Below are 22,217 nucleotides of genomic sequence, written 5' to 3'. Positions count from 1 at the left end.
CTGGCCTGTACCCCAGTTCTGTACGAATAAATAAATAAATCTTTAAAAAAAAAAAAAAAAAAAAGATCAATGTCACTTAGGAGAAAAAAATTCACAGGGAAAAGTGGAGTGATGGAGTGATGCCTAACCCCTTCTGGTATTTCACACTTAAGGGAGGAGACTGATTTACCTCATTTTTCATGTTCTGAGGTGAAGATAGGAGAGTAAGGTACATTTTGGTGAGGTGGGTGTGTAAGAGGGAGAAAGAGCCTCTTGGGACGGAAGTGGCTTTGGAAACTTTGGCCAAGCTTTAGGTGAGATTAGGGGTGGTGACCCCAAGTTTTGTGATTCTGCCATGTTTAAAGAGTATTGATGGGGAGCTGCAGCTTCTGGGGGTGGGCCCCTGGGGTGGCACAGGGCCTTGTGCAGGCCTAGGTCCGGCAGCGTCTCTTCCTGGTGGCTGTGGGCTGCTCGTGGAGACGAGGGCCTTGGAGTCAGGCATTGGAGTTCTTATGAAGCCATTGGCCCAGGAATGCCAGGGATACTAGAAGCTAGAAGAGGCAAGGAGAGAATCTCCCCTAACGACTTTGGGGGCCTACAGCCTTGCTGTCACTTTGATTTTGGAGTTCCGGTCTCTGGAACCAAGAGATAATGTCTTTCTGTTGTTTTGTAGCAATCACATTGTGGTAATTTGCTGTGGCAGCTCTATGATGCTAATACAATTTACCTCTTGCATAGTTTTTTTGTGCAAAACTTAAACATGTGTGTACTCCACTGGACTTCCCTTGATCTCTCACCTTCCAATATTCTTTCTTCCCTTTCCCTATTTCCTCTTTCTCTAAAAAGGTCCTCACTTACTTCTCATTTCCAGATACTGGTGGATAGTGAAACTCCAAGACAAGTTAATATGGTGTCTGCGCTCATCTCATTTTGGTGGACAAGACAGAGCCACGCGGGTCATTTCAAGGTGCAGGAGGTGCTAGAGCTGCTCTCAGAGCCAGGTGCTGTGGGAATCTAGGAGAGAGAATTCAGTGGGTGTATGGAAAGTTTTCTCAGAGGTGGGAGCATTTGAGCTACATCTCTTGAAGGATGAGTAAGGTGCAGCTAAGAGGAAAGTGGAACAGACTCGAAGCATAAGGAAAGTGTCATTTGGGGTGAATCTCTGATTGGTGAGTCATTACTGATGTACGTTTACTTAGGCTTCTTCTGCTTCTGTGACATGTGATGAAACAATGGGCTATTTGATGCCTTCCATTAACTATGTTCCATTTTCCCAAAGCAATTCTGGGCTCAAAGTCTGGACTGTGTTGAGTGTGAGGATTGGTTGCTGCCCAGAGATGCCCTAGAGGGCAGAGTCCTTTTTTGACCTGACAGGTTCTAGAGGGGCCATATTGAATCTAGGATTATCCATGAACATATGACTTGTTGGAAGAGAAAGAATTGGCATAATGTAGAGAAAAGCTTGTGGGTTCATTTGAACACAGATTCAGTATAGAACTGTCCTAGTATCATGGACCACCCAGAGGCTGTCATGGAAAGGTACTGTGACCCCTTCACACCTGGAAGTGAGCTGGCCCACAATGGACGCTATAAAAGCTTACTCCAGGAGGAATGGAGGAATGGAAGAGGGTATAATGTTTAATTTTAAAATTAAAAGTATTTTGAAGGCTGAGGTTTTACTATTATCCCAATCTTGAAATGCAGACTTTTGTCTTAAATTGTATTTGGCATCTGAGTTTAATCTGCACTTGACTCTAGGCATCCCATAGTATAACTAGAGGCAGGAGGACTTGTCCTGAAGCATTAGCTATGTGGACAATACTCCAAATATGCTAACTAATGCGATGCTAATAGCCTAAGCAGGTTAGTTATGGTTCTACCTTGGAGGTAGGTCACTGTCAAACAGGTCAGGGTGTGGGAAGCAGATGTTTCTGATGCACGCAGTGTAAAAGCCCTTGGTATACAAGGTACAAGCCCTGAAATGTATTAAAAGAGAGATATAAATTCCATTTCTAGGTGTTTATCTGAAATATATGAAAGCACTAATATAAAAAGACAAGAGCTCCTAGGTTTGTAGTTGTGTTATCCACAATATCCAAGACATGGAATTAAGGGGTAACTACTGATAGTAGTATCCCATTTACATCTAAAAAAGATAAAAAAATGGGGTCAATATGGATGGATCTTGAGATGATTTTGCTAACTGAAATCAGTCAAAACATAAAGAATGGCTATTACATGGTTTCTCTCATTGGTGGAATATAAACCACCAAAGAAAACTGGCAAAACACAACAGAATTAACTTAGACTCTGTGAAGACTATGGGGGTTACTGGCAGTATAGCTGGGGAGTAGAGGGAGAGGGTACCGAGGTAAGGCGATGGTGTATTGGCATTGGGGCTTTGGTGGAAGTAAAGTGAAGCATGTGGCATGTTGTACCCTCAGTGTATGTATTTATACAAACAAATGACAAGTCAGTAAAGTTTTATAGGAAAACAAAAACTATAGATGGGAAGTAGGGGGCCTGTGTCATTTTTTTTTTTTAAAGATTTATTTATTTGTGCATACAGAACTGGGGTACAGGCCAGAGGCTCAGAGGCAGTGAGAGGCTTCACCAGAGACAGAGTGGGGAGCAGAACAGGCAGATCGACGAAGTACACTGCTGAGGGGAGCAGCCGGCGGACCAGGAGAGGTCTGCCATGCCATGTGGTCACCTCTGGGGCAGGTGGGAATCGAACTCATGAGGAAGTGGCTTTAGATTCTCAGTGCTGTGCTTTAACCCGCTGCGCAACCAGGGAGGGCCGGGCCTGTGTCATTTTAGTTTGGTATCTTGCCTACAAGGTGAGGATAGTGTCAGTACTTCCTACAGGTTGTTGTGAAATTAGAATGAGCCACACATGCAGAGTGTTGAGCACAGTGCCTGGCAGATAATCAAGCAATTACCAAAGATCATGAACATGCCATGATTACTTGCTGCAGAGTTAAATGAGAGGATGATGTGATTTGTCTGCCCTAATGCAAGCTCCTGGTAGGTGCTCAACAAGCCTTGATGCCCTCTTTGCAGAAGGCATTGCTCAGGTGACCTGGAGTTTGAAGAAAGGACTTGAAAGACACAGTGCATCTGAGTTGAGAACAGAGGTGATACCAGTGCTAGGAGATGCCTGCCTGACCACAGAGAAGGAAAGACTGTTGCAGTATTGCCAGGTGCCAGGCTTTATGGGTGACAGGGACCTCACCTGCTCCACACCTAGCAACAGACAGAAACATTCCTGGTAGCAAACCTATTTCCTTGGTGCTATTCATATTTCTAGAAACTACCACTAGTGGGATATAGTGTCTGCTCCTCGCACTATATTTACAAATGTGTGCGTGACCGGGTGGGGTAGATGGTTTAGACTGGCCCAAGGCAAGGGCAGCTGGGTGCGCAGAGGACATTGCTGAGCACTGGCTTAGCAATACACGTGCATGGTCTCATGTGACTCTCACGATAGTCTGGGCTGTGGGCAGTCCTTTGTTTTTAGAGGAAAGGAAGTTAAGGCTTAGAGAGAACATGACATGCTCAAGGCCAGAAAGCTGTAAGGGGCAGAGTTAAGGCTCAACCAGCTTAAGCCAAAACTGCAGATCTTTTTCCTCCACCAAGCTGCCTCTTGGTTCTGCCAACTCCTTAATGAACAAACATACTTCCTTCTTTTTTACATCTTAGAAGATATGCTTCTACTGAATTTCATTTTAAAGGGAAAGTAGTATTATTGTTCACTTAAGTAAAACTGTTTCTGTACCCAGAGGAACACCTAGGAAACTTAGAGAATAATTGAATTGAACCTACACATTTTTATTTTCGTGAAAGTGCTATGTTCCTATAAAGATTTTACCTAGTTTTTCTTTCAAAAGAGGAATAAGTGAGGAAATTACAGGAGAATCTCTTTTCCATGTGAATCTGGAGTACATTGAAACCAGGATATTACTGCTACAATTATATGCAGGGAAAAATACTTTGCAGAAAGAACTTTTAAATAGTTTTAGATAATCATATCTGTGCCTTTAAAATTTGCATTAAAAGAAAGATGGTGAGAAGACTGCAGAATTTCAGCTAGATCCTATTTCTCAATATTGGCATGATTGATATTTTGGGCTATCTAATTCTCTGGTTGGGGAGCTGTTATTTGCTACCTTGTAAGATGTTGAGCAGGACCCCTGCACTGGGCCCCAGTACCACCCCCTGCTCCTTAGACGTGACAATCAAAAGTGACTTTAGATATGACTAAATGTGCTCTGGTTTGAGAACTGCTGAGTGAGTTAAAAAAAATGTTATCTCAATCCATATGTGTCCTGATCTTCATGGTGATGGCATTGTATCAAGGTCACAAAGCCTGAGCTTTCCATAAGTCTTCATTAGGACTCTATTCTTCTGTCAGATAATTGTTTTATTGAGGTATAATTCATATAACATAGAATTCACTCTTTTAAAGTGTATAATTCACTAGATTACCCAGAGTTATACAATTGCCACCTTCTGTTTTTGGAATATTTTCACTCCCTCTGAAGGAAATTCCATACCCATAAACAGTCATATCCTACCCTCAGTTCTTAGAAAACACTAATCTACTATCTGCAAGTTTAGGTGGAAACAGGGAGGATTCCTCTAGAAGAATCTGAAAGTTATCAGTGGAGAGATAGAAAGAATATGGGGAGAAAATGGTGCTCAACCTTAATTTCCTGAGGAGGAGCAGTCAGGAAAAATAAGGATTCAGTGGTTTGCATTCTTTGAAAGAATCTTTGAGCTGTGAGGTTGGCAAGCATGTGAGTTGGGCATGGAGGGAAGGCTGGCATGGCCTGAGCATCTCCGTCAGAATGCTGACTTGGTGCTTGTCCAGGGAGCCTCACCTCCTGCACAGACATGGCTGCCTAGGAGATAAGCACAACTTGAACCTGATAAATATAGATAAATGTACCTCAAACCTGAACGGAAGCTCATCAAAGAGAGCTAATTATGGGGCTAGTTATTTACATAATTAAGATGACAATCTTGAAAACACAGTTATACTTCCAAGATTCATGACTTTAATCAGGTTGCAAAAGTGAAGAATAACACAGACCATGCCATTCTGATTTGCACAACTATTAAGCATATAGGTCAGCATCTATTCCTAGAACAAAATGCTAGGGATTTCAAATTGTTTCAGAGCCATTCTGGAGAAATGGCTAATGGATCAAAAGGGAAGGTGCAGAAAATCAAAACTGATTCAAGGCTATTTGAATGTGGAATTAGATGGGTCTGTAATGCTTTAATCAAAGTATATAGCATAACATAAAAGAGTATATGTTAGTGAAAGCTTAGTGGGTAGGAACAGGGTGTAAATGTAAGGATTTTATTACCATAAAACAATAAAGTTCAACTTTATGCAAAAATAAAAATGACAGGCAATATACCAATTGGGCTATCCAAGAAATAATAAATAAGAAATATTCCACAGACATAATCTACTTCCAGGCTGGCTAAGGACAGTTAAATCGTTTTCCTAGCAGATAACATACCACATAAGAGACTTGCCCTTTCTCTGGAGCTTTTATACTGCCTGCAGACACCCACATACTTGCTATTCCTTCTACTTGTGCCCTGCTTTCCTCCCTTGGTGAGCACACACACAATGTTCATAATTGTAGTCCATTTGCCCTTTTTGTGAACATGGCATTTGGAATCTCGGTTCATATTCTGTCACATACTTATTGATCCTTTGTTTCCCCAACATCAAAATGGGAACAATGCCTACTGAGGCAAAGACTGATAGCTCATCCTCAAGTGTGTTCCTCTGCCTTCTGGCAGCACGGTGGGGCTGCATTGCCCTGTCTCTTGTGGTCGCGTGACTGAGGAGAGTCAATGAAGTATGAGCAGGAGTTATGAGCCCCCCTCATAGTATGGGCCCTTAAAAAAGTGGCATGCACCCCCCTCACCTCGTAAGCTGTGTTTTGAAAGCATTAGGGACATAAGACTAGGGAGTCTTATTGCTTAAATCATTGCTTAGGAAGTGTGTTCTTAATACCCACTCAAGTCTTCATGTGAGTAAGGTGCAAACATTTCTCTACAGTAAGCCACTGGATAGCTGGAGGTTATATGTTACCTCAGCCAGCCTTACCTTTGCTACCACACAGATCCCTCAGAAGTGTGTATTGTTGTGAAGATTAAAACAATGGTTGGCAGCAATCCTGTCACATAATAAGCTTTAACAATGTCTGATAAATGACTTAATGGACCATTAGATTCTCCAAAAGCGAAAATAGAATTAGTATATATAATGATTTTCCCTATGTCAAGCCAAGTTCAATTTTTTCCTGTCAAGTTAAATACAAATAATTGGGACTCCTAAGAGCTTTATAAGGACTGTACTCTTCTGTGGCTAAATTAGTATAATTTATAATCAAATCTCTTACAGATTTCCAGAATATTGGTGCTGAATGGGACCTTAGTGAATAAGTCACACACAGCCTTCTCATTTCTGTGGATGAGAAAGCCAAGACTTGGAGAGGTTATTACCCTTGGGTAATCAGGGACAGAGCAAGTACTTGAAACTTGTAATTATTTTCACAATTAAAAGGAAATTTTCTGACTGTAAAAGTTAAAATAATTGTAGTTGTAAATTAAGAAAACAATTTTTTTGATAGAGAAAATAACAGTAGTTAAACAAGAGTTGTGTTTCTAATTTATCACTTTCTCTCTCTGTATATATATGTATATATGTATTTATATGTGTATGTATATATATATCTCAAGTAATTTAACAGGGATTGTGATAAGTATACAGTTCCAAATTCTGGGTACCAAGACATAACCCTGGACCTCAGGAATGACTCCCTGGACCACTCTGGAGCCTGAGATCAGTGTATGGGCTGGAATCGCTTGGCTTTTTGACAACCCTTATGGTAGGAGAGACCCCATGTACCCAGGTCCTGGTCAGGGATGAGGTACGAGCATGCTCTGGGCCAAGCCCTCAAGTGTAGCCTGGCACTTTTCCCACTCCCTGGCTGGAGGGAACTCCTCAACCCCAGTGGGGCAAGTGCAGCACGAATCTACAACTGTGGCCTTAGGCTGGGAAGCATGCAGCCTGCTTGTCAGCCACTCGCAAACAGCCCAGATCCTGAATCGTGATTTGTGGAAAACTGTTCACTTTTTTCTGTTGTTATAATTTGACTTCTCATGTATGACACATTATTAATTCCCGGAAACTCAAGATGGAGGTTGAATTGTTCTCTCACAGATTCTCCGTACCCCCTCAAAGATGATGGCTATATCCTGACAAACTGCAGAGAGAGGAGAGAGAGAAGAGAGGAGAGGAAAGGGGAGAAGAGGGGAGGGAGAGAGAAAGGAAGGGAGCTGAGGGGCAAAGAGGGAGGCTGGGGGAGGGGATGCAAAGAGGAGACCAGAAGCCTGTGCAGAATGGTTAGTGGCTCCCAGGCAGCCAAGTCCTCATTACCGTGGTGTCTCTAATTAGCTCATGGGGCTGGGTTATTGGGTTAGCTTTGCTGCTTTGGCAGGAAAGGAAACCACCAATTAACATCTAACAACAAGGAGGAGGCTGTTTACTGAGAGTGGATCTGGGGTACTGGGCATCTTTCATGAATGTTGTTGCTCCACTAGTGGCAAAGTTTAGGATTCAAGGACGGTTTGGGAGAAAAATTGAGTGTGACTTCTTTATACTGCTATGAGGAAATTATTTCCCCCATTATTTTTTTCCTGAACACCCTTCCCGATCAATACCACATTCTTTGACAGCGCTCACAATGATGTTAGGCTTCTCTGTACCCCATATAAAGATGAGCTGCACGTGGGCCTTCCTCTCTGTGTGGGATCACAAAGATCTGCTACCCAAACACTTAAGAATAACTTGAGTCTTCATGACTGCTTGTTGAAAAAGTACAAAAGAGAAGGATAGTCACAATGCATGGAAGACTTCGAAAATTTCTCCTCCCTTTCCTTCCCCCCTCCCCCAAAGAGCAGATTCTCCCAGGTCTCACTCCTCCCCTCAATTGTTCTCCTAACTGGTGATGGGGAGCAGGGTCCCTCACTCCTGCTCTTTCAGAAGCAAACTAGCCAGGGTTTACAGTTCCGCCCCCATAGCTTGTCCGGTGCACATATGCACACAGAGAAAGCCCTTCCAGGCAGGGGCCAGGCAAGGCTCTGCATATTTATGCTAATATTCTCCCTTGTTTCAGCCTAAGTTTTCCCTTTCAGGTTTAGTTACACTTCCAGTACTTTCTTGTAACATGACTTCATTTCCATGAAGCATGCCTTTGCAGGGAGTATGCTTAAACATGTCCTAGGCAATTTTAAAGCTGAAATAGGCACAGAATTGAATAAATAAGTTGGTGGCTGAGTTTAAAATACTGAAAACAAAAGTCCACGGCAGGTAACTGGAGGCAGCAAGTTGTTTCCAAAACATTTCCACCTTTGCCTTTTGCCTAAAAGTCCTTTTCCCCTGTTGTTTTTTTCTCTATTTCCAGTCTTCTCTTTTCTTTCCTTTCTACACTGCTAAGCTGTCAACAATAGCTCCTGGCACGGACTTTTGCTGACTTCGGATGCCAGGGAAATAAGAAAGGCAGGGAAAGTAAGTACAAATTTATACTGAATTTTGTAGATGTGGGAAGAAACCCCACCCTGAACTCCTGATATTGGGACTTAACACTTCCAGCCAAAGAGAAATGTGAAAATGAAGACTTCACCACCTTGCAGGCAAAGAAGCATGGATGTCATACTTCTAGTTGGCAATGCAGTGCTGTCAGCCACGGGAAGTGGAGTGGATGGTGGTGCTGGGAGGGGGGGATGGTTCACCGCACAAAGTCACACAGGAAGGTTTCATGTGAAAAATATAACTAAAGCTGACATGATCAATTTCTTGACAGCGGAGAGATCAAACTACTTAAGAAGCATCTGTAAGGGGAGGTGGGACTGGGAGCATCTGGTCAAACCTGCCTGAGGCACATTTCAGGTCAGACGTGTCCTGGTCGGGGTTGTCCCCCAGTTTTCAAGTCCGGGTGACTTTCTCTCAGGCAGGCACATGGCAGCTGTCTGATAATCACTGGTGATTGATCGACTGATGAATTAACCGTATTCATTGTATCATCCCAGGGAACTTGGAGAAAGAAAGGATGCAGGGAGACATGAAAGCAATGAATGGCAGCTCTGCAACAGTGTCTCCGAGCTCTTGGAAGCAACTGCTTGCTTGCTTCTGTCACTACCGTCCCGCACTCCATTCAGAGGGGCTTTTGCTGGTATTGAGAGAGTGGCAGACCTTCCTCCCCCTCTGCTTCTCCTTGCTCCTCTGCTTTCTACCCACCTGCACCTGCACATGGACACCACCATGTGTCCATGACAGGTCAGCTGTCAGCTGCAGGCTTTGAACTCAGACCCCCACCCCACCCCGCACCTCCAACCGCACATTTAGAGAGGTGGCCCCTACCACAGACGGTGGTCGTGAATAGAGGCGCCCACCCTAGAGAACATGCTCTGAAACTCCTATGACTCAGCCGAAAAGACCTTGGCTCATTAACATCCTCCCCCAGGCTGCTGCTGGAATCATTTTGCGTGGAAGCCATTTGCAGCCCAGGTGAAGAAGGCACTTGAGGTTCTTTTTATGTATAACAGTCTATGTCATACAGCTGGCATGTATCAGCGAGATACCTCGGAGAGGCTGTTCCAATTCCATTAAGGCACTCATCTTTTTAGCAAAAATGTGTTGTGTGCCTGTTTTGTGCTCACGGTGCTAGGCGTTCACTGAAATGAGATGAGCATCCCAGGGTCTGCCCTTTAGCAGCAGCTCAGAGTTTAGACATAAACACGAATTACTGCAATCTAGGTCTACAGTGCCAGGTAGAAAACCAGCTCTGAGGAACCTGCTCCAGTGCTTCCAGGCTGAAGGTGAGGAAGGGGGCAGGCACTCTGGGCAGCCTTCCCCAAATCGGCTGACCTTCTTTTTAGTTAATTTTGTCACTCTTAACTTTATTTCCCCATCTTGAATTTTTACTGTCAATTCATTCCTTTCTCTCACCCTTTCCAACACAATCAACAAATGTGTTGGTTCAATCTCAGACATTTCTAGGTTCTCTCCCGTATTCTTCCATCCCTGACCCCTCCTTCCTCCATGCCCTTGAAACCAGCTTAGGTCAAGTGCCCAATGGGTCTCCTAACCCTCAGGCTCTTCATCATCAGTCCTTCTGCCATCCTAACTACATGGGTATTTTGCTAAACAAACAAACAAACCCAAATCAGCTCTCATCACTCCTCACAATCACTGACTCTTAGCTTTCAGCATGACTAGGCTTTGCACCATGTAGCTACTTGGTGGGGGAGAAGGGGTATTAGTGGTATTCTCTGCCTCAGGAAGAAACATCAACTGAAGGGATGGAGACCAGCCATGGCCAGCATGGGGGAAGGCTGTGTTCTTGTTATTGCATACTGGGGTGCCTAGAGAGTTTTTTTTTTTTTTTAAAGATTTATTTTTTATTTATTCGTACAGAACTGGGGTACAGGCCAGAGAAGCAGAGGGTGAGAGGATTCACCAGAGACAGAGTGGGGGACAGAACAGGCAGATGGACAAAGTACACTGCTGAGGGGAGCAGCAGGCGGGTCAGGAGAGGTATGCCTCACCATGTGGATCTCCTCCGGGGCAGGCGGGGAATCGAACTCATGCAGAGGTGGCTTAAGCTTCTTTGTGCTGTGCTTTAACCCGCTGCGCGACCAGGGAGGGCCCGAGAGTTTTTATAAATTGCAGATTTATAAATTGCAGACTGCACCACCTCAGTCACTCTATCTGACTCTGTGGGTGAGTCCTAAGCCTCTATAGATTTAAAAAAGCTCCCCTGGGCGATTCTGATGATCAATGAGTATCACAACTCACTGTGCTGGAGACCAGCTGCCCATGTGCTTGGGCAGGTTATCTGCTTCGATAAAAGGTACTCACATCATCTCCTCCTCGTGGGAAGCACATGTGTGGCTCTCTGGTCCCCATCAGGGTCCCAGACATAACAGGGACCAGTTGGCCCGTGAGGCCATCACAGCCGTGATCTCGCCTCTCTGCTCTGTCCAACTGATAGAACTTGCTGAAAGCTGGCCTGTTACATGGGTGATACATGTTGTAACCAAGTCTTCATCCCAGATGTCTATATCTGTCTCCGATTGGGATTTAATCCACAAAATTTTAGTTAGCTCCTTAAAATAGCATACTAGTATGTTATATAAAGTACAACTTGAACTAAATGCAGCATTGCTTGCTTCAAGCTTGATTAGCAAAGCTTCTTCATGTCCTGATTTTGTGATACTTCGATAGTTTCAGAAAATATATAGATATGCTTTTAATTCACTGTATACTCTTTCTGTGGAAAAGCTGATGTTTTTTGTGTCTGTTTACTTTCAAGTTCAGCAAGTGTGTGTGTAAGTTGTGTGTGTGTGTGTGTGCTTGGAGGAGAGGGATGGGTTTATTTGATTATTAGCATTTTCATTCACTTTTCATTAGGAAACACACATTCCCTTTGGTGGTAACCACAGCACAGCAGTGGCACAAAACTCCATGGACAAAAAATTACAATGTGTAGGAAGCCTCATATTTTCTGTAAGGAAGGTAGATAAGCCAAAGACTGCTTTTTGTTTTGTTACATAAGTCTCTGCAACTGGCCTCAGGCTGGTAGAAGCGGCCTCTTTTTCAAGTCAGGGCTGGCCAGGCTTTGGGGGAAGCTGCCAGGTGGAAGTACTTTGCTCCTCACCCCACTGCACCCCATACTTCATTTGTACTGCTCCCCAGTCACGCCAACCTAGAAAGACTCCATTGTCTGGCCCGCCTCACCTCTGCTGGCCTCGTGTTCGCAATGCAGGGCTTTGATTTGGTCTTAGATGCCCTCTGCCCTCCCCTCCTTCTTCCACCAATTTTCTAGTAATTATAAAGAAAAACATTAGCAACAAAATCCCCCCTCTCCGCTTGCTCTTTTATCTACGTAAATATCCTTGATTGTAAGACATCCAGTACAGCACATTTATTAATTTTTAATTTCTCTCTTCTTGTGGTTACTGTGTTCCAGGGACTGAAGGACCCTGAACAATGGTCTCCAAAACCTTGGGCTGAACCTTTTTACTTGGATGCAGGGATATAGCTGAGGACATAATGGAGTCTTATCAAATAAATATCTGTTATCTGAAATAGCCTGTTCAAGTTGAATATGGATTTTCATCACATTAAACCCAAGCTTGTGAGCCAGAGTTTTGTGCTGAATATTATTAGCAAAGAGAAATATAATTTTGAGAGATGGCAGGCTGAAAAATTATTCCTCATAGGGGAGCTGTTTCTGAGGAGGCTCAGAAGACTCTAAGGGCAGGTAGCTGCAGAACTGTGGGCAGCCTCGTTACGTTGCGTATCCCAGTGAGGAAATCTGGGGAGTGTCTCACGAGAGGCTTGCTTCCTACTGGTGTTCCTCGGGGGTCCCGGCCAGCCCACTGTGTCTTGGCTGTGGACACTCACTCATCCAGTCCTTCAGTCCTGACCATCCCTGTGTTGACCAGAGTGCTGTATCTCCAACTGGGTCTCTGTCCCCAAGCTCCAGACCGCATACACAGTGGCTCCTGGGACCATCCAGGCATGTCCAGCACCAGTGCCCTCTCTGGGCTCCTGTCACAATGGTTGGCACCATTATCTATTCACCGGCTGGAAGCGTCATATTCTGCCTTGGTTCTTTTCCTCCACTTCTTTAGTGCCGCGATTGTCTGTGAAGACCCTGACTGGTTTCTCCGATACATATCTTGAGTCCATCTGAACCACCTCTGCCCTGGTTTGTTCACTTGCCTTCTCTCACTAGGAGGCCCAGCTGAGCTTTTGGGCAACATATATATCTTCACTCGGATTTGCTTTCTGCACTGCCAGATCTTTGTTCCATAGAACATTCTCTCTTGGGCCATAGATGAAAACATTTCCATAGGCTCTTTGAAGTCTGCAGGACATGGAGAAAATTTCTCTTTGGCCTCTCAGAGCCTCCACAGTCTGTCTCCAACCTACTTTGATGGCTTCCCGCCAAAAGTGGCATCTCTACTCTCTATAAACACTCACTCTCCCTAGGGTTACTATTCTGCAATCTATTACTGATTCTGATGTTCTCCTCCATGCTGAAAACTGTGTGAGGTCTCACACATTCAGAGAGGAGTGGGACATAGTTCCCAGAGACCACGGCCCAAAGGGGAAATAGTCAAGAATGGATCATAGCCTTCGACACTGGGATAGAGAGATCATTCCGTAGGACTTCAAAGAAGGAACCTTTCATTCTTCCCGAAAACCGTGGCATCAACTATTAAACTAGGGTTAGAGAGACAAGTATGGGGGACAACCTAGGGCAGGCACAGCATCTCGAGGTGGCGGCAGCCACCAGCCACCACCGGGAGCACATCCACAGAGCTGCAGGAGCTGGAGCTGGTGGAGAGTGGCAGGAGGGAGGGGTACCGTCTGAGACTGCTTCCTCTTCGGTAACAGGAGGAGAGCCCCGCTTGAGACTGTGCCGGGAATGCACTTGGTTATGTGCTGAAAAATACGTCCATGATGTTGATCTGGAGCCCAGGGCCGTTGTCACGCTTGGTGTTACTGTGGTTTTATGAGATCAGTGTTTCCAATCTCAAATTATAGGCTGGCCAACACCCAAGGACCCCCGAATTTTAGCCTGCTCTGGGGTCAGGGCTTGGGCCGGGAGGCGCGGGAGGGAAGACATCAGGCAGCAGTCTGGATTTGGCGACTGGTAGACTTTTGCTAAATGTGTTTCTCACTTGGTTGCTGGGAATCAGGCATCTATAGTGTTGAGGACTTCTTAGGAAGTCTTAAGGGGGTAAGGTGCTGGCCATCATCCACTTCTAGGATGCAGGTTGATCATTGGGTTGTGAACATTTCGGCAGCTTTCTGATGGACAGAAGTCTGACAACCCCTGTTTTAGACCAGAAGGATTCTGTGTGTCTGTGGTCTATTGTCCAGAGTGGTTTGGTCCAAAATGGGGGGAGAAACTCGCTGTTTCCTGGCTCTGCCCCCACTGGGCTCCGAGAACCTGCAGGCGCCAAGGCAATTGAAACCTAGACATGGTTCAGCATGTTTGTGCTGGAGGAGTGGAGGGCATGGGAGATCACTTTATGCACAACACACAGACCTCAGGGAGGGGGAGTTCTGCGCTCCCAGCAGAGCTGTATGAAAAAGAAAATTCTCTTCTGGTAAGAAGGAAAATGTTTGCTTTCTGAGACAATAAATATGGTCTTTTCATAGCAAGTCGAGAGCAGCACTCAGGTACTGCCAACAGAGGACACACAGGCGTCTTGTTCTGACCTTTCAGTAATCTCCGTCCCTGGGGTTCTCCAGCTTCCTGATACTCTTCCTTATTGGGGGGCTCTCCTGGCCCTGCCTGATATATCTTGAGACCTCCAAGGCACCTAGGAGCCAAGGACTGTGCTTTTTGCCAGCATTAGGTCTCGACAAAGAAAGACCTTATCTGAAGGAGGAGGCAAGGAGCCACCATGTGTAGTTATAACCAAGTTTTAGAAACAGGTTAAAAAAAATTCCTTCGTCCCTCCCTCCCTGCTTCCTTCCCTCTCTTCCTGCCTCCTTCCTCCTTCACTCTCTCCTTGCTTCCTCACTCCTTCCCCCCTCCCTTTCTTCTTCTGTTACAGGCAAGCCCAGAGTGGACTGGGCCGCCTGCCTGTGGGGCCTCACCCGCACACTCACAATTCAGTTATACTGCAGGTACACACAAAAGGGTCAATAACGGGTTTATTTACAAAAGGGGAAAGGAATAGGAAACAACTCAGGGAAAGAGAGCGGGATACAAAATAACTGGAATACCTTACGGCTAGACTGACTGAACACACAGTCTCACCATCAGGAGAGCTGCTTCCCGAGCCAGAGAGTGCGAGATGCAATCCCGCCCTATTTATCTCCCAAATGTCCCAGAATTCATTCCTGCTAGCTCCACCCTTGGGTCCTCACAGTTCTCTCCCTGGTACTGCTGGGAGTTGTAATTTCCAATCACTGGAGTAGGGGATAGTGTCCAGAAAGCTGGAGTAGGGGTGGAGTCCATAAGACTCTGCAGAGTTTCTTTAGGACAGCCTTCCCCTTAACACTTCCTTCTTTCCTTCTTCTCTCTTCCATCACCTCTTTCTTTCCTTCCAACTCAGGAAGATGAAAGAATGCAAGGTAGTGCTATGTTTTGCTGTGTAGCATTTGTGGAGGATAAAAGCATTTCCACAGTCTCACAGGAATCTCCCCTACCCACGAAGACAAATTCTCTCGTAAGAGGGTGGTGTTTGAAGTCTGAGGAAGGACACCCCATCGAGAGTGGATACATTATTTAAAAGCCCTTTCAGGGCCATCTTAACACCATACTCACCATGAATTCTTTGGAAGTTTACTCAAAGGTAGGGTTGTTCCTTTCCTGAGTTGTTTTGATAGACTAGAAGCTAAAAGGTGGATTGTGTAGGATAGGGGTGAAGCAAAGCAATAAGACTCTACTTCAGATAGAAGCCTGGGAAAAAAGTGTGCAAGTATAATTTCTCTTTTGTGTAATACCATTGAGTTACCTGATATTTCTCTCCTCTCCACCTCTCTCTCTCTGTATACACACACACACACACTTAAAACAATTCTACGCGATGGTATCTGATCTTCTTTTGTGAGGGGAAATCAAAGCACAGAATTTTTGAGTGACACTTGCAGTGCTGTGGGAGAACATCTTTGCTTGTCCAGGTTGAACACTGGAAAGTCCCAGCCTATGGTCCGCAGAGGCAGATTCTCTCCTGGTTACCCTGACTGGCACCTGTCCAGTGCAGCCTGAGCTCTGGTGGTGGCAGCGGGCCCACACTGCACGTGCTCTGCTCAGGCACACATACACCCCAATTCACCTGCCTTCATGACTTACGTCTCAGAGGACAGAGAAATAGGCACCATCAGACAGTACAAAATGTACAGGAGAGTTTTCGAACATTTCAGAACTGCGTTCCCAGATGGAGGTGTTGAGACAGATACTTGGGACAAGTCATCCAATGCTTTCATACAAGTAACACCTTATTTTTCCATGCATTTATTAATCTATGAAGAAATTTGCCATTTTGTGGGGCAAAGATCAGGGCATCTGGGGTGTGAAATTGGTGTAGAACCTGGAGAGGTGTGTGTGTGTGGCGATGTCTTCCCACAGCTTGAATCAATAAGGTCTTGAGTCATGAAACTTCTCACACATTTTGTTTTTATTATGGAAGTCAAACATACTTGAAATTTGGGTATTGAACAGAAGACTATTTGCAAGGAAGAAAACCTTTTCAGAGTTCATGAATAGGTCCTGCCCCAGTTTTTTTTTTTTAAGATTTATTTATTTTTGCATACAAAACTGGGGTACAGGCCAGTCGCTCAGTGATAGTGAGAGGATTCACCAGAAACAGAGTGGGGAGCAGAACAGGCAGATTCACTGAAATACACAGCTGAGGGGAGCAGCGGGCAGGTCAGGAGAGGTGTGCTGCACCATGTGGTCACCTCCCGGGCAGGGATGGAACTCATGCGGAAGTGGCTTTAGCTTCTTAGTGCTGTGCTTTAACCTGCTGCACCACCAGGGAGGGCCTGGTCCTGCCCAAATTTAGCCTTCACATCTCTAAACCAGACATTGGTTGTTCCTATAATTGTTCTCTGTATCAAATATCTCCTCCCTTCAACTTAGCAAAGCATCCTTCTAAAACCCATCTCTGACACGATTCATCTGCCCTCCCAGACCTCTAAGGGCTTTCCATTTAATGCCTGCAGCAAGCAGACAAGTCTTTTGATTGACACTGGAAGGCCTTGGTCTGGCTCCAGTGGACAGTTCCAGCAATATTACCCATTGTCCCGCACTTCAATTTGCCCCACACTCTAGTCAAGCTAAAACATGGGTCATCCACTAGCCCCCTCAGAGGTCTCCTTGCTTCCAGGGAGAACTGCTCCTATTGTCTGTGCTTACTTCAACAACTATGGTAGTCCTACTTAAAGCCTAAATCAAACTATGTCAGTCCTCTATGTAAAACCTCCCAATGTAAGGCTGCAGATTTAGTCAAAAAGAAACAACCAAACAACACACAATACTTAATTAAATTTGAACTTCAGATAAATAATACCTTTTTAATATAAGTATGTACCAAGCAAGATTTGGGATGTACAAAAAAAAAAGAAATGGTTCATCTGAAGCTTGAATTATTGGATGTCTGGTGTTTTTAGTCCTATACCAGTGAGTTCTCATCTCACCCAACATCAGAAGAACACTCCTTACAGCAATCCTGAATTCTCTGGTGCCTATACCCTTTGATCTCATCAGTTATCACTTTCTTACTGCCGCCTCTTCCCTTTATACTGACTTTTTATTGCTCTTTGATCACACCAAACATAGTCCTGCCTCAGGGCCTTTGCACTTGCTAGTGCTTCAGCCTGAAACCCTCCTACCTCCCAGATAGCTACATGTGTCCCCCCATCACGCCCTGTAGCTCTCTGTTCAAATGTTACCATCCTCAATGGTTCTGTCTAAATTGCCACTTTCCACAATTTGTTCTCTCCTATCCTTTTCCACATTATTTTCTCTCTAGAACACTTATTTGACCTTCTAATTACTTGTTTATTTTCTCAATATCAATCGTTCTCTTTACTCCTGAGATCTAAATTCCATAAGCGTGTCCCTTAACCTGTTTTATTTAGTGCTGAATCTCAGTGCTTAGAGTGGACTTGCCCGAGAAGGCAATCAATACAAAGCTGATGAATGGACAAATCAGTCAATAGACAAATACTATATAATACAACTTTAGGGAGTGATAAGTGTTACAGAGGCAAATTAAGCAAGGCAAAGATACAGAGACAAAGGGGTACGGTTGTCTTCTGTGTGATGGTCGGCTCTGAAGAGGCGATATTCTAGTAGATGACTTGGATGAATTCCCCTTGCATCTCCAAGCCTCCTTTTGATCTTTATTCTATCTTAAATGAGCCTCTTCTTCACCATGTTAGCCATCCCATCTCAACTGTAAAAACTTGTCCAGTACAGATAGATAAAGCCAAGCTCCTCCCTCTACTCGCCTTCATAACTGTCAAAGAGAACAATGAGCAAGTTGGTGGAATGCTGATGGGGGTTTGCTTTTCTTGTCTTGAACTTCGAGGCTGCTTGAATTTTACTGATAGTGCCTGACAAACAGTTGGTATTTTATCATGCCTCCAGGTGCTGGTCCTTTCCTCCTGACAACATGGGGCTTAGAATGAAATTTCTCTGAGGCAGAGAATTTCTCTGAGGCAGTTCCCTGTCTTCACTCTGCTTGGTGGGTCACAGACAAGAGCTTTGTCCAGGATGCAAAAATAAAAGTCATATTATGTGAGGGTCACATCCTGGGAGTCTAAGGATTTCTTATCTCATACATTTAAAATCAACAAACTCTCTACTCTCAATAAGGACCATCTGGAAGATAGTGTTTTGAAGCTTAAAAGAAAAATCTAATGCTTTAATCTTCTTAGTGTCTTCAAACATCAGGTCTTCTTTTTCAAACCAGCTGGAGGATAAAGTTCTTTATCTACATCTGTGTCACTCTCTGAGAGGATATGTCCCTGCAGTTGTAGACAGAAGCCTCAGTGCTTTACCTCAGTCTTGCTTTAGGGATTTCAGAGAAACACAGAATTAAACTCTTTCCATAGGCACAAAAACCACTGTAATGCCATAGGATAAGTGACTCTGTCGGGAGGGGCTCTATCTCTTGGTAAACTTCACTTCCATCTTCTCTGTCTCCTCACAATTTGCCAGATATATTTTGAATATTTAAATGATAAAAAGGTTGTGTGAAAAACTTTCCTATAGCTACCAAATATTACAGAAACTGAACAGCTTTGCTTTGAATGAGAAAACCCAATAACACAAATTTTATTTTCATTTCATTTTCTCTTTGGCTGTTCTGGGAATTTATATTGGCCATTTAATTTTACTGTTACAGTTTTATAAGGATATTATCTCTGTGTACAATAATGTTGTTTTTTTTTTTTAAAAGAATTGTAAATTGTATTAAAGCTTTTGGGCCTAAACTTCTAAAAGCTAGATATTATCATTTTGTTTTCTATGTGAATTTCTAAAGTCATGCTCTTTTTTTTTTAGATTGGTATCTAAAGGCCTATAGGTAGATCAGACATGCTGGAATTGTCTTTCATCTCATTATATAATTCTCAGGAAGTTAGTTTCCTGTGATTTGTAAAATAGCATTTATCAAGTATTGAATATTTTTACTTTGTTTATAGTTTTATTCAAATTCAGTTGAAGATATATGTGACCAGTGACCAGTGCTCATGATAGGGATGACTTGCTTTTGTAGTCACATGTTTGAGCTTATTCATTCATGATTCCCTTTTGATTTGAGTTATGAGCATATCATGAGGATAGTTGACGTAAGACCAAATTCATAACCTATAAAGAAACACTTGTGGGCCCTCCCTGTTGGTGCAACGGGTTAGGACTCAGCACTGCAAGCAGCTTCAGTGTGAATTCGTTCCCCAGACCTGGAGGTGATCCATAAGACCAGCAGACCTCTCCCGACCCACCCGCTGCTCCGCTAAGCACTGCCTATTCTGCTCCCCTCTCTGTCTCTGGTGAATCCTTTCACCGCCCCTGCACCTCTGGCCTGTACCCCAGTTCTACATGCATAAATAAATGAATCTTAAAAAAAGAAACTGAAAATTCAAACGACTTTCTTTATTAAAGGCCATTACTGAAAACAGATATAATGACAACTACCATTAAAGAAATGCTTATTCCACCATAGGCACAATGAGAAGAACTTTATATGGACTATCTCACTTAATAGCCACAGTAGCCCTCTACGCTGGATTCCAGTATCACCCACATTTTATAGATTAGAGTACTAAGTGTCACATGGTAGTCAAAAGGCAGAACTAGAATTGGAACTCCAGAGCCTAGGAGCTTAACCACTATGGTCTAATGTCAACCAGCTTTGGAAATAGTGAATGAAGGAACAAAATGCATAATTTTAAAAAAAGATTTATTTAATCTATTTATACATAGAAAAGCTGGGGTGCCAGAGGTGTGTGTTTGGGGGGTGGTGAGAGGATTCAGCAGAGACATAGTGGGGAGCAGAACAAACAGATCTACTGAAATGCACCATTGTGGGGAGCAGTGGGTGAGATAGGAGAGGTTCACTGTGCCATGTGGTTCCCTGGCCAGGGATCAAATTTGTGCTGCAGTGGCTGCCAATAGCTTCATGGTGCTGAGATTTAACCCCTTGTATCACTAGGGAGGCCCCGAATTCATAATTGAAAAACAAAACTGTATTCCCTTGGAAGAATCATAGACATGTTTTTGTCTCTGGAAAGAATAGTATAATCTATTGTCTCTAGGGCATAAAACCTCACTGGAGGTCTTTCCAAACGTCAACACTCAACTATTCTAGTGAGTAATCAATGCTTTACTTCATGTTACAACATAAATGACAATTGCAATTCAAATTGTACTTAATGATAATAGGGAAATAAATCCATGCCAGAGGCAGAGAAGCACAACTCCATGCAAAATTGTTGATGCTCATGGTCACACTTAGCAAAGGTCAATCAGCTCTAAGTTTTCAAGAGGGACATAGTAGAGAGGAAAATACATGAATGAGAGATTTGAGGATGACCAGAGTGTGAGAGAGGTCAATGGGCTCAGCGCATGGTCGTGTGGTCAGAACCCAGTAAACACTTGGGTGACTGCAGGAGTCGATGCCTAGCAGAATGCCTTTTTTAAAAAAAAATAAAAAAAAATCATATAATAGTTTATTTTTACATCATTTTGTGCATTTCTCCATCTCAGTTGTAATCCCTGTGGGCTTCCCATCACCACATCACCCATGTGAAATCACCATAGCCCAGTGCAGAATGCCTTTCTTACTGTAGATACTCAGCACAGAGCCATTGAATAGCTATATTCAAAAAACACCCTTTTAATTTCAAGGGAACTACTGGATTCCACTCTGCAGATATGTTCTTGTCATAATGCTGTCAACCTTAACAAGCTCTTACCAGTTGTTAAGAAGAAAGGAGAATTAACTTCAAAACATGTTAAAGAACGAATGATTTTGTTGAACTTACATTTTAGAGGAAAGAAGGACCTGGGAGGAAAGGAAGGGAAATAGAGTTATCACCATACTTATAATGTCTTGTCCAGTCAACTACTTTTTTAAAGTAGAAGTAGATGATTTCAAGAGCTAGAGAAGCCCACAAGAGTTGTCAGCAAAGTTCCACAGATGGCAAGATTTTATAAAGGATTTTATGTATCTGAAATTAGAAGAAAGACACTCATAAGTAATAAGTAGATAGATGAAAACATCCCCAAAGAGCAATATTAATCTTTTTGTAAAAGATTTATTTACTTATGCATACAGAACTGGGGTACAGGCCAGAGGTGCAAGGGTGGTGAGAGGATTCACCAGAGACAGAGTGGGGAACAGAACAAGCCGACTGATGAAGTACACTGCTGAGGGGAGCAGCGGGCAGGTCAGGAGAGGTCTGCCTCGCCATGTGGGTCACCTCCCTGGCCGGGGATCTAACTCATGGTGTGGTGGCTGTGATAGTTTGAGCATGCTATTAGGCTTTAACCCCGTGCACTACCAGGGCAGGCCTCTTGCCTACATTTTTTGTTAGTAAAGTTATTACTGGTTGGTGTGATTTTATTATACCATTCCTTTTAGGTTGCCTACTACTTAGCATATGCAGTTTTTGCTGTGATGCAAGCCACCTCAAAGCTAGAGTCTTAAAATAATTATCAAGTCCAGAGGACAGAATGACTATTTTAAATAGCAGCAAGTAAACCAATGTAACTATAATAAAGGGCCGGGAGACAGGAAATTCAGTGTTGTAAGACAAAGATACAAGGAAGCATCTGGCCACTGAGCTGGCACTTCTTACTTTCTCCTAAAACTTAGGGGTACTTTTCGAAGAATTCTAAGCATAGGAGCAGTGCGGTTTCAGAGAGAGCCTTTGGCTATAGTATAAAGAATGAATTAAATGTGTGTAAGGTGGGGAGAGGTTGAAGGGACTGGAGAGGCAGACAAAACTGGCAGAGAACAATAGTTACCAGTAAATCAGAAGCTATCTCTATTTCCATTCTTGAATTTGGAGAAAAAACATTGGACTTAGGAGATAGGAAGGATGTAGAATGTACATGAACTTGGTGTGAGGTGATTGGAGGGGGAGAGAGACTTCAAGGTCAAAG

Source organism: Condylura cristata, unplaced genomic scaffold (assembly GCF_000260355.1).
Source record: "Condylura cristata isolate star-nosed mole 26May11 unplaced genomic scaffold, ConCri1.0 scaffold00001, whole genome shotgun sequence".
NCBI classification, from domain to species: domain Eukaryota; kingdom Metazoa; phylum Chordata; class Mammalia; order Eulipotyphla; family Talpidae; genus Condylura; species Condylura cristata.
The sequence above is the reverse complement of the archived record's forward strand: the minus strand, read 5'-3'. Positions refer to the sequence as shown.